This window comes from Dermochelys coriacea, chromosome 1 (assembly GCF_009764565.3).
Source record: "Dermochelys coriacea isolate rDerCor1 chromosome 1, rDerCor1.pri.v4, whole genome shotgun sequence".
NCBI classification, from domain to species: domain Eukaryota; kingdom Metazoa; phylum Chordata; order Testudines; family Dermochelyidae; genus Dermochelys; species Dermochelys coriacea.
The window spans coordinates 27,003,374-27,019,004 of NC_050068.2; the positions used below are offsets into that span (position 1 = coordinate 27,003,374).

Consider the following 15,631-nt stretch of genomic DNA (forward strand, 5'->3'; position numbering starts at 1 on the left):
TGAAAAAATAAAACAAATCCAGATATGTCCTATTTGGAGCATTTAATGAATGCACCCAGCTTGGTGTAGTTTTTTTTTAATTAACTTTATTGCAACAATCATGCAGGGAAGGGTCATTTTGTAAACTTTCCTGCACATTTCACGTGGTGTAAATAAACGTGCAATTAATCAGAACTTAATTAAGCAGCAGAGGATGGAGTTTTGTTCACTTCATGTGGGTGTCATAGTACAGCTCCTTCTCTTGGCAAAAAGCATTGTGCTAATAGGACATTAAGTGAACACTTCCCCCTTCTTGAGATGGGGCCAAAATATGGATGTTACTCAGTGGTGAGCTGGAGCCAGTTCGCACTGGTTCGCTAGAACCGGTTGTTAAATTTAGAAGCCCTTTTAGAACCAGTTGTTCCACGAGGGACAACCGGTTCTAAAAGGGCTTCTAAATTTAAACCGGCCAAAAGTGGTGCCTTAGGCATCGACTCCATGGGTGCTCCAGCCCTGGAGCACCCAAGGGGAAAATCACCCACTGGCAGCTCCCCACTCCACCCCTAGCCCCAGCTCGCCTCCGCTCCACCTCCTCCCCTGAATCAGCGGTTCGTGCGGGAAGTCAGGGCAGGCTGAGAAACAGGCTGTGGCTTCCCGCTCAGGCCCAGGGAGGCAGAGGTGAGCTGGGGCAGGGGGGCACAAGGAGGTCCACCCGCACCACAGCAGGTAACTGGGGGGGGGAGGGGCGCAGGGGAACCGCTCCCCGTCCCAGCTCACCTTCACCACCCTCGACCTGAGCGGGAAGCCGCTGCCTGCTTCTCAGCCCTCCCCGGCTTCTCGCCGAACAGATGATTCGCGGGAAGCTGGGGGAGGGGGCGGAGAAGCAGAGTGGGGCAGCGCATTCAGGGGAGGAGGCGGAGCGGAGGGGAGGTGATCTGGGGCCAGGCGCAGGGTGGGGAACTGCCAGTGGGTGCTCTGCACCCACCAAATTTTCCCCGTGGGTGCTCCAGCCCCAGAGCACCCAGGGATTCGGCGCCTAAGGCACCACTTTTGAAGTGATCGGGGGGAGCAGCTGCTCCCCCTAGCTACGCTCCTCCGCCCCTAGGAGCCAGAGGGACCTGCCAGATGCTTCCTGGGAGCTGCCCCAGATAAGCACCGCTGGGACTCCCCACCTCGCCCCCCAGCAGGTGCCTCTGGCTCTTAGGGGTGGACACTACGATGGCCAACGAGACCCTCCTGCCAAGTTCTGGGGGCAGTCAGAGGACGGGGAGGGGGGTGGATGGGGCAGAGGTCCGGGGGGGCGTCAAGGAACGCAGGGGGGTTGGATGGGGCAGGAGTCCCGGGGGGCAGGGGTGGGCAACGACCCCCTTGAGGGGTGAGGAGGGAACCCGTTGTTAAGATTTTGGCAGCTCTTCACTGATGTTATTGGAACCTTGTTGTGCCCCTGTGGTTCCTTGCTGCTGTTACATAAATTGTAAGACTGGTTCATTTGGGTCTAGAATAGCTATGAGCAAGAAAACACACCCTCCTCCGAAGGGGACAGATAGCATGAATCAGCACAAAGAAAACGGGATAGTTGGTTTATTTAAAACCCCTTGTTCAACAATCACTCTTTCAATTCATTGTCAAAATAGCCCATGATACAGATGCTGCCAGTGACTTAGTTGACTTAAATAGGTGGTGGTTTCCAGAAAGCTGAGTGAAGAACTTCCTCCTCCAGGGCCCAGATATGTCCTTTGATTTTCCTGATGAGAGTCATCCTCCTGTTGCCACTGATAATGTCCTTATAGACTGGAACATTGTGTATGTGGGGACATCTCACAAAGTAAGGAAGGGCAAGTGGAGTATCTGATGGCGCTCTCCAGCCAGACAGGGTGGGGCACTGGTCGTGTTTGGGGGAAGCAGGATTTTTGGTGGGTGGAATGAATCTCTCCACAAATACTCTTCAGTGGATTCCACAGTCCCGGGATAATGAGGGTCATGGGTCTTAGGTTTTTCCCAGGACTGGCTCTGCAGCAACCGCTGAGCCCCCATGCCCCACACGCCACCTGGCTGCCTCCTCAGCTCTGCTAGGGCCATGGCTGCAGCATCTTGCTGCCGCGTCCGGCTTGGACCACTATAGGAAACTTAACTAAAACTGTTGGATGTCCTAGCTCAGCCTGCATAGGGTCTTTTTTAAAACATGGAGGTCTGCGAGGGTATCTTTATTTGAGCTGTTCCAAAGTCCTGGTCAGGAAAAAAGACGGGATCTTTCCTGATCAATAGAATCATAGAACTTCAAATCCTCTTGGCAAATTCTGGCCATTTCATTCTCTGCTTTAAAAAGTATACCTAAGGTATGTATTTATTAATTCACCTAGGAACTCAAGAAGGGCCAGCCCTATGTGTTTTGCTGCCAGGGACCAGAAAACGTTTTTGGTGCTCCCCATAGCCAGCCGAGCAAACAAAACAAAACAATTTGGCACTCCTGCTCCCCTACCTCCCAAATGTTGATCTGGTTGCCCCTGGAAGTTGACAGTCAGGGCACTGCTCTCCGTTCGCCCACCTCTAAGGCTGGCCTTGAGCCTCAGTCACAGACTGTTATGGGGTGCGCTTGCCCTGCACTGAAACAGCAGGGAGTAACTCTACAGTTGAGCCGAAGAGGCCACACCCCCTTCCTTTTTTTTGGCCTTTCTGGGCATGCTCCGGCTGGAGACCAGGTATAAAAGGGAGAGCCCAGCTCATTAGGGCTGAGGAGGGAGGCTCCAGCCTGGGACTGCTGAGGCCCCAGGCACTGAAGCCAGAGGCGCTGAGACCCCAATCATCTGCGGACGCCCAAGGAGTGTCAGAGCTGCTGTGAGTTGCACAGGCCAAGGAGCCCAGAGACCCCGGAGACACTTGGACCACTGCACCAGGGACAGGGTAAGAAGTAGCCCAGGGAGACTAGTCATTGTGCTGGATGGCATCAGTGTGTTTTGGTTGGATCCCTGCTGACTCAGTGGTGAGCACGCTTGCCATGGATAGGGCCCTGGGCTGGGACCCAGGGGAGAAGGGAGGGCCCCTGGTCTCCTGCCCCAGTCACCACCCATCCCTAAGTGGTGGCCCACTCCACTCCCCTGACTGGCCACTAGGCCACACAGCTCTGAGGGAGAAGGCAGCCATATTGACTGGCCAGTGGGTCACACTGCCCTGAGGGAGAGAGCAGTCATATTGACTCTGGCTGTTGGGCCATGCAGCCTTGAGAGAGGGCAGCCATATTGACTTTTACCCCTATGCCACAGTACCCTGAGGAAAAGAGTGGTTGCACAGACTTAGCTGCAGGGATATAACAACCCTCACCCTGCCCCAAAAGGGGATGGGGCGTGCTTCCCCCTCCATACAGAGCAAGACCCAATTATGCTACAGGACTGAGCCAATTGCAAGAGGGTTTGAAGGGGTACAATCACTCTTTTGTCTGAAATAATTTTGCCACCTCAATGACATCTGAGATGATTAGAACTGGAAGAGATTAGAGAAAATAATGATTTTTCTCTATTTTTCAGTTTGTTCACTTTGTGTATTTTAAAGCACCAGTTTTTGTATAGTCAGTTACTGTTTTCCCCATGTAGTCAGTGGGTTGGATCCTGATCCTGCAATGAGTTCTATGCAAGCAGAACTCTGCACATTTGCATGGAGTTTATTGCAAGATTGGAGACTTAGTCAGTTCTCCCTGTTCTATATAGATCATTCTCTAAATTAAAGGCGGATAGTCAGATGACAGGAGGACAGAATTAGAATTAAAAATGATCTTGATAAACTGGAGAATTGGCCTGAAATCAATAAGAGGAAATTCAATAAAGACAAGTGCAGAGTACAACACTTAGAAAAGAACAAGCAAATGCATAAATAAAAATGGGGAATAACTGACTAGGCAGTAATACTGCAGAAAAGGATCTGGGGGTTATAGTGGATCACAAATTCAATATGAGCCAACCATGTGATGCAGTTGTGAAAAAGGAAAATATAATTCTGGGGTGAATTAACAGGACTGTCATATGTAAGACACTGCAAGTAATTGTTCTGCACTACTCAGCACTGCTGAGTTTTGAGCGCCACACTTAAGAAAGAGAAGGATAAATTGTAGAGTCCAATAAAAATGATAAAAAGGTTTAATAAACCTGACCTATGACAAAAGGTTAAAAAAACTGGGCATATTTAGTCTTGAGAAAAGAAAACGGAGAGGGGATCTGATAAGTCTTCAAATATGTTAAGGGCTATTATAAAAAGGATAGGTTTCAGAGCAGCAGCCGTATTAGTCTGTATCCGCAAAAAGACCACAAGTACTCCTGTTCTTTTTATAAAAGGGTGGTGATCAATTGTTTCCCATATCTCCATATCATCATAATCATAGGTACTATTTATTCAGTTTAATCTGCAGCAAGGGAGATTTAAATTAGATATTAGGAAAAGCTTTCTACTTATAAGGAAAGTTAAGCAGTGGAATAGATTACCAAGGAAGGCTGTGGAATCCCCATTGTTGGAGGTTTTTAAGAACAGGTTAGACAAATATCTTTTAGGGATGATCTAGGTTTACTTGGTCCTGCCTCGGCATGGGGGGATGGACGAGATGACCTCTCAAGGTCCCTTCTACCCCTACATTTCTATGATTCAATGAATAAAGGTGTGGTGTAGCAATTAGAGCAGCGGATTGGGGATTACCACTACTCTGCTATGTGACTTTGAGTAAGGCACTAAATTGTGGAAAAGCAGCATCACTTGCCCCATAACCTCAGCCGTGCAGAACACAATGCCATCCACAGCCTCAGAAACAACTCTGACATCATAATCAAAAAGGCTGACAAAGGAGGTGCTGTCGTCATCATGAATAGGTCGGAGTATGAACAAGAGGCTACTAGGCAGCTCTCCAACACCACTTTCTACAAGCCATTACCCTCTGATCCCACTGAGAGTTACCAAAAGAAACTACAGCATTTGCTCAAGAAACTCCCTGAAAAAGCACAAGAACAAATCCGCACACACACCCCTAGAACCCCGACCTGGGGTATTCTATCTGCTACCCAAGATCCATAAACCTGGAAATCCTGGACGCCCCATCATCTCAGGCATTGGCACCCTGACAGCAGGATTGTCTGGCTATGTAGACTCCCTCCTCAGGCCCTACGTTACCAGCACTCCCAGCTATCTTCGAGACACCACTGACTTCCTGAGGAAACTACAGTCCATTGTCTACAGTCTACAACGCCATCCTAGCCACTATGGATGTAGAAGCCTTCTACACCAATATTCCACACAAAGATGGACTACAAGCCGTCAGGAACAGTATCCCCGATAATGTCACGGCTAACCTGGTGGCTGAACTTTGTGACTTTGTCCTCACCCATAACTATTTCACATTTGGGAACAATGTATACCTTCAAATCAGCGGCACTGCGATGGGTACCCACATGGCCCCACAGTATGCCAACATTTTTATGGCTTAGACAGCGCCTCCTCAGCTCTCATCCCCTAATGCCCCTACTCTACTTGCGCTACATTGATGACATCTTCATCATCTGGACCCATGGAAAAGAAGCCCTTGAGGACTTCCACCATGATTTCAACAATTTCCTCCCACCATCAACCTCGGCCTGGACCAGTCCACACAAGAGATCCACTTCCTGGACACTACGGTGCTAATAAGCGATGGTCCACATAACACCACCTATATCGGAAACCTACTGACCGCTATTCCTACCTACATGCCTCTACTTTCATTCCAGATCATACCACTCGATCCATTGTGCTACAGCCAAGCTCTACGATGTAACCGCAGTTGCTCCAACCCCTCCGACAGAGACAAACACCTACAAGATCTCTATCATGCATTCCTACAACTACAATACCCACCTGCTGAAGTGAAGAAACAGATTGACAGAGCCAGAAAGTACCAGAGCCACCTACTACAGGACAGGCCCAACAAGAAAACAACAGAACACCACTAGCCTCACCTTCAGCCCCCAACTAAAACCTCTCCAACGCATCATCAAGGATCTATAAGCTATCCTGAAGGACGACACCATCACTCTCACAGATCTTGGAGACAGGCCATCCCTGCTTACAGACAGCCCCCCCAAACTGAAGCAATACTCACCTCACCACACCCACACAACAAACCACTAACCCGGAACCTATCCTTGCAACAAAGCCCGTTGCCAACTCTCTCCACATATCTATTCAGGGGACACCATCATGGGCCTAATCACATCAGCCACACTATCAGAGGCTCGTTCACCTGCACTCTACCAATGTGATATATGCCATCATGTGCCAGCAATGTCCCTCTGCCTGTACATTGGTCAAACTGGCAGTCTCTACGTAAAAAATAAATGACACAAATCATACGTCAAGAATTATAAATTCAAAAACCAGTTGAGAACACTTCAATCTCTCTGGTCACTCGATCACAGACCTGAGGGTGGCTATCCTTCAACAAAAAAGCTTCAAAACGACTCCAACGAGTGCTGAATTGGAATTATATAATTCAAACTGGATACAATTAACTTAGGCTTGAATAGAGACTGGGAATGGATGAGTCATTACACACAGTAAACTATTTCCCCATTTATTTCTCCCCCTCACCCCACCCCCCCATGTTCTCAGATGTTCTTGTTACTGCTGGAATAGCCTACCTTGCTTGTCACCATGAAAGTTTTCCCTCCCTCCCGCCCCCGCTGCTGGTGTGGCTCATCTTAAGATGCACTCTCCTTACAGTGTGCATGATAAAACCCATTGTTTCATGTTCTCTGTGGTGTGATATCATCTCCCCTCTGTATTTTCCAGCAAATGCTCCGAAATGAGCGTAGCTCACGAAAGCTTATGCTCAAATAAATTTGTTGCGAGTCTCTAAGGTGCCACAGTACTCCTTCTTTCTTTCTTCCCTTAGTTTCTCCAGACCTAATCATGCCCAGGCTGTGTGGCATAGCAGGATGTGGGTATACTACCCACATCATGGGTAGCAGCATGGAGGTGACACATACTCCTCAGAGACCTTACATCCCCTCCCTGTGCAGGTGGCAGGGGGCATATGCCCCACCCCCCACCCAATGCACCTGGCAGTGCAGTTCCGCTGCTACCTCTATGCTGCACCAGGTATAGGCCTAGTGCTGCATATCCCTTCTCTGGACAGTGTGGGGACTGGGGAGATTATGACTTCCTGAATCAGAGTCTCCCTCTGTGGCTCTCGGGCAGTGCGCTGGCGATTTCACTTGCCACTACTGCAGGGCTCATGGCAAAGCCACAGTTTCCCTCATTTTAAAAGGATCAATCACATAATATTAATCTAACTTCCTAGATCTTTTTGAGAATCTGGTTTTAATGGAGCGCTTCCGATTACAAAAATTAATTATGATTATTGCTGATTAACATACTAGAATACCTTTAAATATTTTGGAATGTTTCTACATTTTAAAAATATTGTTTTCATTACAACACAGAATACAGTGCTCACTTTATATTTATTTTTTATTACAAATATTTGCACTGTAAAAACCAAAAGAAATAGTATTTTTCAGTTCACCTAATAAAAGTCCTCTAGAATGGTGCCTGAAGCATGAAGGGGCATACAAATGTATAGCATATCTGGCATGTAAATACTTTGCAGTACCTGCTACAGAAGTGCCATGCAAATGCCTGTTTTCACTTTCTGGTGACATTGTAAATAAGAAGCGGCAGCATTAGCTCTCGTAAATGTGAACAAACTTTGTTTGCTTTAGCGATTGGCTAAACAAGAGATATGACTGAGTGGACTTGTACGCTCCAAAGTTTTACATTGTTTTGTTTTTGAGTGCAGTTATGTTAGAAAAAAATCTACATTTGTAAGTTGTACTTTCACAAAAAAGAGATTGCACTACGGTACTTGCATGAGGTGAATTGAAAAATACTATTTTTGTTTATCATTTTTTACAGTGCAAATATTTGTATTAAAAATAATATAAAGTGAGCATTGTACACTTTGTATTCTGTATTGTAATTTAAATCAATATATTTGAAAAGGTACAAAAACATCCAAAATATTTAATACATTTCAATTGGTATTTTATTGTTTAACAGTGTGATTAAAAAAATTAATGATAAATGGCAGTTTTAATCATGATTAATTGTTTTGAGTTAATTGCATGAGTTAACTGTGATTAATCAACAACCCTAGTTTAATGTTCATAAAGTATTCTGAAGAGAGCTGCAGATAACAAACTCTACAGAAGCACTGAGAAGGGACCACAGTAGTACATACAAATAAAAGAAGAGGAAAGGAGTGCTCCTTTAAAACTGTCTGACTCTAGTGACTTCTGCCTGGATAAACTGTTTGACAACTCTTTTAATCTGAAGTACTTGCTGGAGCTCTCATTTATCCTTCAGATAAGCTTCTGTGTTTTATAATCTCCTGGATTTTGCCTCAGAGAGAGAATTCTCTGTGCTGTGATGTTTTAACTAGGCCTCTTTGCTGGGTACAGGAGCTCTTCCTTGCTGCAAACATTCTAGAATTAAGCTTGATTCGGTTCAGTTAAACGCATCCATTCATTTCTGACTAACCAAAAATCATGGGGAAAATCCACAGCCAATTTCTCCATATCATAATCATAGGTGGTACTGTATTTGTCTAATCCAGCCACAGTACAGTTGTGATCACGAATGATCCAATTCATTCATATTTTTTTTAAAGAACTGGTAGAGTACTAAGTACAGTGAACCAGCTGACATGTTTGGTTTGAAAGGGAACACTGAAATAAATGTCATACTGTTCTTTTTCATATACAGCCTTTGCGTAGGAGATACTTACCCTCAGATTTATGTACTTTGCACTGCAATAAAGTACAATTTAATTGCTTTGATCTTTGCAGACATGAAGATTATAGAATATACAGTGCAGGAAATGGCAAGCAATAATATTATGGCTCGATATGTATTCCTTTGTGTGCTTCATGCAGAACCTCATAAAATCGTCTCTGCGTAGATTTCACTTTGCAGTAGTCTCTACCATAAGTGCCAACTCTGTGGGTGCTCTGGGGCTGGAGCACCCTGGGGAAAAAATGGTGGGCGCTGAGCACCCACTGTCAGCCCCCTATCAGCTCCCTTCCAGTGCTTCCCACCCCTCCAGTGCTTCCCCGGGCCCTGCTGATCAGTACCTCCCCCTCCCTCCCTGCGCCTCCCACCAGCCGTGATCAGCTGTTTTGCTGCATGCAGGAGGCGCAGTGGAGGAGCGCGGGCGTGGCACTCAAGGGAGGGGGTGGAACGGGGTGGGAAGAGGCAGGGTGGGGTGAAACGGGTGTAGGAAGAGGTGGTACGGAGGCAGAGTAGGGGCAGGAAGAGGCAGGGCAGGGATGGGGATTTGGAGGAAGGGGTGGAGTGAGGGTGGGGCCTGAGGCAGAGCTGGGGATCGAGCACCCCAATGCACATTGGAAAATGGCGCATATGGTCTCTATGACAGCAGACTGTACTGCATCAAGACTCTGGTACTATGGGCAAGAACTAATAAGACCACTTATTCTGTATTTTAAGGGAAATCCCTTATTTTGGGAGCAATGTCTCTCAAATCTTATCCAACAAGGACCTTTTAAGAAGGCTTTAATCAGATAAAAATAAGTTTTCAAGCAACGGGTGAACCTCAGAGTTATAAACACCTTGGACATGGAGTTTGTCTGTAACTCTGAACAAAACATTATGGTTGTTTTTTCGAAAGTTTACAACTGAACAGTGACTTAATACAGCTTTGAAACTTTACTATGGAGAAAAAAACATTACTTTTAACTATCAGAGTTTTCTTACCTTGTCAAATATGTTTTTAAACTTTCCCTTTCTTTTTAATAGTATGTGTTTACCACAGTAGTGTGCTGTATTTGCTTTTTTATTTTTTTTGGTCTGTGCGCCTGCCTGATTGCATACTTTCAGTTCCAAATGAGGTGTGCAGTTGAGCGGTCAGTTTGTAACTCTGGTATTCATAACTCTGAAGTTCTACTGTATAATCACTTGAATGTATGATTTTGTATTATGAAAAAAATATTGTGGGGTTGTAGACCTTAAATATAAGCTTGAAGTGTAAATGGCCACTTGTGACGGTACCATATGTTTTATGGAAATATGCTTATGAGTAAAAACAACAAGGAGTCCAGTGGCACCTTAAAGACTAACAGATCTAATAAATCTGTTAGTCTTTAAAGTGTCACCAGACTTCTTGTTGTTTTTGTGGATACAGACTAACACGGCTACCCCTTGATACTTGACACCATGCTTATAAATGTGAATATTATGTAACTGGAATATGCTTTATGCAAAAGGTCTCTTGTAAGGTATCATTACAAAGCTTATAGTCTACTGAGTGTGTTCATCCCATTTGTTTGCATGTATTATTTCTATGTCTGAACTTAGGAAAATAAGATATAAACTTGTATTATTGATGTAAACCCATTAAGTGGAAGCTATTAACGGTGCTTCAGAATCAATGACCTGTAAATGGCTCTCTTTACTTGCAAACCTTCCTGTGTACGTGTGAGCCAGCCCAGAAAGAATGGAGGCTGGGGTCTCACAGGACATGTGATCACGTCACCTGATACTGGAATCCATCTTAAATCTGGTGCTTTTCCATTTATAAGGAGGAGTGGGGACCCAGAGAGACAAAAGATTCCTGCCTTGTGCCAAAGCTATAAAAGGGGGTGGAACAGAACAAAGGGAGCTTCCAGTTGTAAGAAAACCCCTGCTTTCCACCTAAAATGTCTGCTGGAACTAACAAGGACTGTACCAGGGGAAAGGATTGGGCACAGACTAAGAAGGGGTCTAGTCTATAAAAGAAGCTTATTGGAACATCTGAGGGTGAGATTTTACTTGTAATCAGTTTCTTAATGTATAAGGCTTAGACTTGTGTGTTTTTGTTTTATTTTGCTTGGTGGCTTACTTGTTCTGTCTGTTATTACTTGAAACCACTTAAATCTGACTTTTTATACTTAAAAAATCACTTGTTTATTAATTAACCCAGAGTAAGTGATTAATACCTTGGGGAGCAAACAACTGTGCATATCTCTCTATCAGTGTATAGAGGGCGGACAATTTGAGTTTCCCCTGTACAAGCTTTATACAGAGTAAAACGGATTTATTTGGGGTTTGGATCCCATTGGGAACTGGGTGTCTGGGTGCTGGAGATAGGTGACCTACTGAGCAGTTTTTGGTTAAAGTCTGCAGCTTTGGGGGCATGGACCAGACCTGGGTCTGTGTTGCAGAAGGCTAGCGTATCTGGCTAGGCAGGACAAGAGCAAGGCAGGGTTCTAGAGTCCTAAGCTGGCAGAGAAAACAGGCTCAGCGTAATTTCAACACGTCAGGTAACAGTCCCAAGGGGGTCCCTATGACTGAACCCGTCACACCACCCTCACAGGAACTATTTGATTCTGTATGAAGTTTTTGCAAGGTGTCTGGGGACTTTTTGTCCAAATTTGTGGAACAAGAAAGTTCAGACTTTGTCACATTGGCTTTGGCAACTTGCCAAGAGCCCAGGAGTCACATCTAATTTGCCTTGAATAAATCACACCACAGTCTCCTATTTCTTTACTGCATAGGTGTGGCCTGTGTTACAAATATCATCTCATCATGCACCATCTTTGGTATGCATCCCAGTTCCTTTGGTATGCATAGGTTTTTTTTAAAGATGCCAGTGCCACATTAAAAACACTGTGAGCTGAATTTGGCTCCATAAGGCTACATCGTGGCAACCTCTGCTGTCAAGCTAAAGGAAAACAGTTAGGTGAGGCCAGCCACATAACCACACATTCTACAGGCCAGAGTCTTACAAGCGAGCATAGATTAAGGGCAAGGTTACACTCAGTATTTATTTAGCTATTTATTGAGTTATTCTAATTTAGTGGTGGGCAACCTGTGAGACAGTTTGTTTACATTGACCATCCGCAGGTACGGCCCCCCATAGCTCCAAGTGGCTGCGGTTCGCCCTTCCCGGCCAATGGGAGCTCCGGAAAATGAACCAGGGCCCCTTGGAGCTATGGGTGGCCATGCCTGCGAACAGTCAATGTAAACAAACTGTCTTGCGGCCCGCCAGTGGATTACTCAGATGGGCCACAGGTTGCCCAGCACTGCTCTAATTCATAGAAACATAACTAGGTGCCCATCCCATGTCCTGGGTACCCTAATAAAATTTCACAGTAAAATCTCAAAGCAGTTAACTGCTCTTTCCAACCTAAAATAAATACATGCCAGAAGAGAACATAAACTACACAGAAAGCAACAGACCTCTCAAACCCTCAACCCAACTGTCAAATGCCTGAGGAAGAAAATGTCCTGAAGCATAACACATCTGGCAAATCAAAGAGAATACTTTGCCAGCAATCCCCTCCCTTTTATATTGAGGGTCTCTAGCTCAAGTACTTCCATGGATTTTAACTGGGGCAGTATTGCACAAGGAGAGAGGCAGATTCTCAGACTATGTCTGCACGGCAGTAAAGCACTCACGGCAGGCCTGTATCAGTGACTCAGGCTCGTGGTGCCGAGGCTGCAGTGCTATAAAATTGAAGTGTAGATGTTAGGGCTTGGGCTGGGACCACTAGAATTGTGGTGTAACACACTCTCAGCCTGAAACTTGCTTTTTTGTGCAGGTCATCCAGGGCCGTCCCTAGCTATTCTGGGGCCCTCCGCAGCCCCTCCGCGGGAGAGGAGAGCAGGGTCCGTGAGGGCAGGGCTGGCCCCAGGACTCTGTGGTGGGGGATAGGGCTGGCTTGGGGGGTAGGAAGGACCCACCCCCCAGCACTCAGCAGCGTCGCAGCTGAGGCTGGGCCGCTGCACTTCCCGCCACCAGTGAGTGCAGGCCCGGCCCTGCTTCAGTCCTCAAGGGAGTGGGGGCAGTGCTTGGGCAGAACAGGGGTGGGAAGAGGCAGGGAAGGGCTGGGGTGGGGGCAGGAAGAGGTGGGGTGGGGCAGAGCAGGGGTGGGGACTGGGGTGGAGCAGGGGAAGGAAGAGGCGGGGCTGGAGTGGAGGCCATGGGGAAGAGGCGGAGCAGGGGCTGGAGCAGCATGTAGCTGCGCAGGGCACCAGGAAATTTCACAGGGCACCAGGAAATTTGCCCCAAATTTCCTGGTGCCCTACACAGCTGTGTACTTTGCATAAGGGTAAGGACGGCCCTGAAGTCATCACATTCTGCGCTAGCTTCAGTTTCTAATCTAAGGTGTTGTAGTGAGTATGTAGAGTGCATTACAGTATTCCAATCTCACTGTGAGAAAGCATAGATAATTGTGGAAAGGTTCATATAGGAAAGGAAAGGACATACATTTCCTACTAGACGTGGATGGAAAAAACACTCTTAACCACAGCTGCTCCCTGGGCCTCTAGAAGCAGCCCGGGATTTAGTAATACACCTAAGCTATACACTTTTGTTACAAACAGTAGTTGTCTTCCCTCAGTCAGGTTCAACGTCACCACCACTTCTGGCTACTTCTCGAAAACCACACATATAATTTCAGTTTTTTCCACATTCAGTCACAGACAGTTGGCCCTCGTCCAAGTTTCGAGCTCATCTAAACACTGGGTTATTTGTTCCAATGCACCACCCAGGTCAGACATGAAGCAAACAAAAAATCCTGTTCACTGACAACCTGTGTTCCTGAAAGCTATTAGAAAATGCTGCTAAAAAGACTGAAATCAAACATCCTGAGTGCTCTTTTAGCCAAATCTCAAGCCAACCTCCAATATTTGTTGGTGCAATTAAGTAGTTAAGCTTCTAAATGGAGGCAACTGTAGGTGCAATTAATTGCATAATGTAATTTAGGTACATGAATACACATAAATATTGACTACCTCTACCTGGAAAACATTTTATTTTGCTTGCTCACCTGCAGCAGAATTGTCTGACTATTTTTTTTTCCCACTGTCCCATTACTGCTGACAGACTGGAGTGTGCATACTCTTAAAAACTGTATGGTCACTATTAAAAGGCCAAAGAACGCTGTTCATTTTCTCTGTTGAGCTCTATAAATACACTGTGATTGCTAACTAACTTCCTGATGGCAATAGTAGGCATCTTGCACTTTGTAATTGCTATGATTATTTATTTATTTATTTAAATAGATAGAAGCACAAAAGCATCTGTTCAGGGCTGTATGTTCCTTTAACATATATTAAAATATAGTAAATGAATGCAGAAATAAAATAAACCCAGCAGACTGCAGACAAGAAGTAGGAGTCACCAAATGAAATTAATAGGCAGCAGGTTTAAAACAAACAAAAGGAAGTATTTTTTCATACAACACACAGTCAACCTGTGGAACTCCTTGCCAGAGGATGTTGTGAATGCCAAGACTATAACAGGGTTCAAAAAAGAACTAGATAAGTTCATGGAGGATAGGTCCATCAATGGCTATTAGCCAGGATGGACAGGGATGGTGTCCCTAGCCTCTGTTTGCCAGAAGCCGGGAATGGGCAACAGGAGATGGATCACTTGGTGATTACCTGTTCTGTTCATTCCCTCTGGGCATCTGGCATTGGCCACTGTCAGAAAATAGGATACTGGGCTAGATGGACCTTTGGTCTGACCCAGTATGGCCGTTCTTATGTTCTGATGCTGGAAACTAGGAAGAAAAGAAAAACATCATACCAGTAACAGTTCCTTACACCCAATGCACCTGTCCCAGATCTCAGCTCACCCCTCTCTCCCAAAAAGGCTAGGAAAAATGAGCCTTGAATGGTAACAGATTTAGGCTATTTTGGATGGAGATGGAGAAAAATTAATTTAAAAGTCTAGAGCCCTTCACAAAAAATACTCTGCAAACTAAGGGGGCTCCAGTTTAGGTATCTCCTCTGACTAGCTGTGGCAGGATGGCACAGGAAGAAAGGTGATCTCCCCAAAGGGTAGGTGTTAGCTATGATATGACTACAACACCTTAAACTCAATCCAGTAACCAGCAGGCAGACAGTGTAAAGCCAGGAGTACTGGGGTCATGTGCTCATGGTGAGAAACGCAGCTTAAAAGTGAACCTCTGCACTAACACAATCTCCAAGCTGATTTAAGGTGCAGTTCCATGCCAAGATTAAATAAGACTAGAGTTAGAAAATGCAGCCAAGGAAGCAAGTCTAGTAAATTTCCAGAATCTGTTGTCTCTGATGAAGGAAAACCTAGAAGCATTAAAGTCATAGAAGTGGAAAGCTCACAGATGTGTTACCTGTCCATCTCGTAGTGTGCATGGAATTCAGTGTGTGCCACAAGCAGGTATTACAAGCCCTAAACAAAACAAGAATTGGCATGTCCAGACATGTTTGTGCTTGTTGATCTTTACTGCACAACTTGGAGAACTTCAGAGAAATACACAGCATTTCTCTAACAGAGATGATAAGAAATCTCTTCAAGATAGTCCTGATAATTGACTGTAGTATGTTAGGCTACCGTGGGGAGATTTCTGCATAGGATTAAACTTGCAATTTAATTTGGTAGCCTATTCTGTATTAGAGCCCACAAAAGCCATCTCCTTACTGGTTGATTAAAAGATCTGAGCAAAAATGTCCAGAGGAAGCACGTCTCCTTCCCACTGTAACTGGGTGAACACCAAGAGGATATGTGCATGTGAATGTATATGCCTTATACGTTAAACTGACAAGAGCCTGGAAAAATATGCTGCATTGCTTAGCATACTAAATGTTTATAATAAATACATCA

At 45.4% G+C, this 15,631-nt stretch overlaps 1 protein-coding gene and 1 pseudogene across 1 annotated transcript in view; one reads left to right on the forward strand and one right to left on the reverse strand.

The window, feature by feature from the left end:
- Window positions 1-15,631, forward strand: part of PIWIL4 (piwi like RNA-mediated gene silencing 4) — a 100,301-nt gene that overhangs the window by 15,116 nt on the left and 69,554 nt on the right. The gene's annotated exons all lie outside the window — the stretch shown is intronic.
- LOC119850187 lies at window positions 1,480-15,148 on the reverse strand (annotated as a pseudogene).